Genomic DNA, 2,277 nt, shown 5'->3' on the forward strand with positions numbered 1-2,277 from the left:
TATGTCGCTACGTAGCAACCGAGCGTCCTCCCCGCTCGGTCGCTACGTAGCGACCGAGCGTCCGTTCCACTCGGTCACTACGTAGCGACCGAGCTCTTCCGAAACGTCGATACGACATTAGTCCATGCATTCTTGTCTACCCTTCGATGCTATCTCCCAAAGACCGTAGCGAACCCATTCCATGTTTCCCGCCATTCTAAGTCATCGATCAAACTTTACGGTAAAAACCGCGAAAAGTTTGTTCTTTATCGAAAGAAACCGTAATAAACGCTTCGAGTCAGAAGACGGCCCAAAGGGACCTAAGGCATGACTCGAGGCCCAACTTACGATTTCTTAACCAACAGCCCATATCCCGCATGACGGTTTACGCTTGGTTCGCAAGGAAAGATAAATGTCAAGTTTCCGCGAATAAATACGAAATTTTGAAGATAATTACAAAGATCGGAAAAAATGGAATATCTCCATTTTTATGCTATGACAGCTTAAGGGCAGAAGAGGAAAAGCGTAAACCGACCTAGGAACCACTATAGAAGTAGTCCTAGGCGAGAGGCATGGAGAGAGACTTTTTTCGGAGCAAACTTAGCACTTAGAGCGATTTAGGCATATTTCCGTTTTTGTTATTTCGAGCTGCGACTCAATTAGGTTTAGCCGTCTTTGGGTTGCTAGAACTAGGAATCTCGCCGACAGCTCTCGAGCCTAGGCTTATACCTTGTTGTAACGCTCAAACACGGATTCGGAACAAGATCTATTTTGCTCTCTTTTTACGATTTACGGACTTTGTCGTTGATATCTCGTGTTCTGATTGCTTAGCGTGTGGTATTAACAGATCTCCGAAGCTCAACACGAGTCCGAAGCCGACACTACGACTCAAATGGAACATCCGGAAGAGAACGCTGACCTGGCCACGGTCATCAGGATCAAGGCGGTCAGCACGGCGACAATCGCCGAGTAAAAACGCTCGCGGCATAAAATAGAACTACGAGATGGCTTGATCCTCGATAGAGGTACGTAGGCAGCTCGTCAAAAGATGAGTTCAGCTATCCCCCTCTCTAAAAAGGGGGGGGGGAGTGGGTGCGTATACTCGTATACTCCCACATAGGAAAAGATGCGTTATTGTAATCGAGTTTTTTAGAGATTTCAAAATTTTTTACTACAATATGCGTCGCTCCTTTTTAAGACACTTGCGCTTCAATTTACGCAAAAGTCTCAGAACACACTTAGAAAATCTACAAACGTTAAGACTCTTGTCAGCAGCCTCTTACGGCCCAAAATCGCAAAACAATCCCTCTTCAGCACCGAAAATATACGTATAGTCTTCGAAATAACTGCGAGACGTCGCCAAGTTAAAAGTCAAGACGATGCGAACAAATTGTCCGAACACGACCACAAAAACTTTACACTCCGTTCGCCGATTGGCCCCGACGAACACATCAGCCGTCTTAAACAAACGCAACTTAATCACTCTTTTGATCTTCCAACGTCCAACACAAGGACGAAAGCGCGCTACAAAAAAAATCCGAAATTTTGGTCTAGCACTTCCAGTTGGCTTAAAAATTGTCTCTGGAAAGATGCTCGATTCGTACCATACAAGTCATATAAGCTGAGAACCTATCGCGGACTTTAAATCGGTACGAATCAGGTAGAAATCACAACAGGAAAATCGATAGCCGGCTAGTCACCGCACAAACCTTAAAACCGAGAGTAAACCTAGGTCTTGCCCTAAACCCATCGCATTGGTCTCAGACATCTCAAAGACATGATATCTAAATGATACGAGATCCTAAAACATGTCTCTCCGTTCATATCTCAACGTTTCCGAAAGTTCGTAAGAATAAGTAATTTTTACGAAAACTCACGTCACGAACAAACCAACAGATTGAACGCCTCAACGAAGTTAAATATGAGAAGACAACTCATGTTTACTTCAAACCCACTCGAAACAAAGTAACTCAAACAAACATCCATTATATATAAACCGCATAGCGGTAGGGGTTCAAAGCCACCAGCGGCCAGTCCCGATAAAAATAAAAATGGTCAAAACAGGCCCATACAAAGTTCGAAGACCACACTCGGCCGGACATATATGAATGAAGGCCACACTTGGCCGCAAAATACTAGATAAGGGAAAAAATTCTTCCCGTCAAACACTCACCTCTCACAGATCAAAGTTAAAATTCCCGGACAAGGAAGCTCCGAATGTATCCGCAGGATAGTTCACTTCCTCATCACCGCCGGAAAACTCGGTCGTGGTATCTACGGTATCTGGAGAAACCGGGA

Source organism: Brassica napus (assembly GCF_020379485.1).
Source record: "Brassica napus cultivar Da-Ae chromosome C4 unlocalized genomic scaffold, Da-Ae chrC04_Random_18, whole genome shotgun sequence".
NCBI lineage: Eukaryota > Viridiplantae > Streptophyta > Magnoliopsida > Brassicales > Brassicaceae > Brassica > Brassica napus.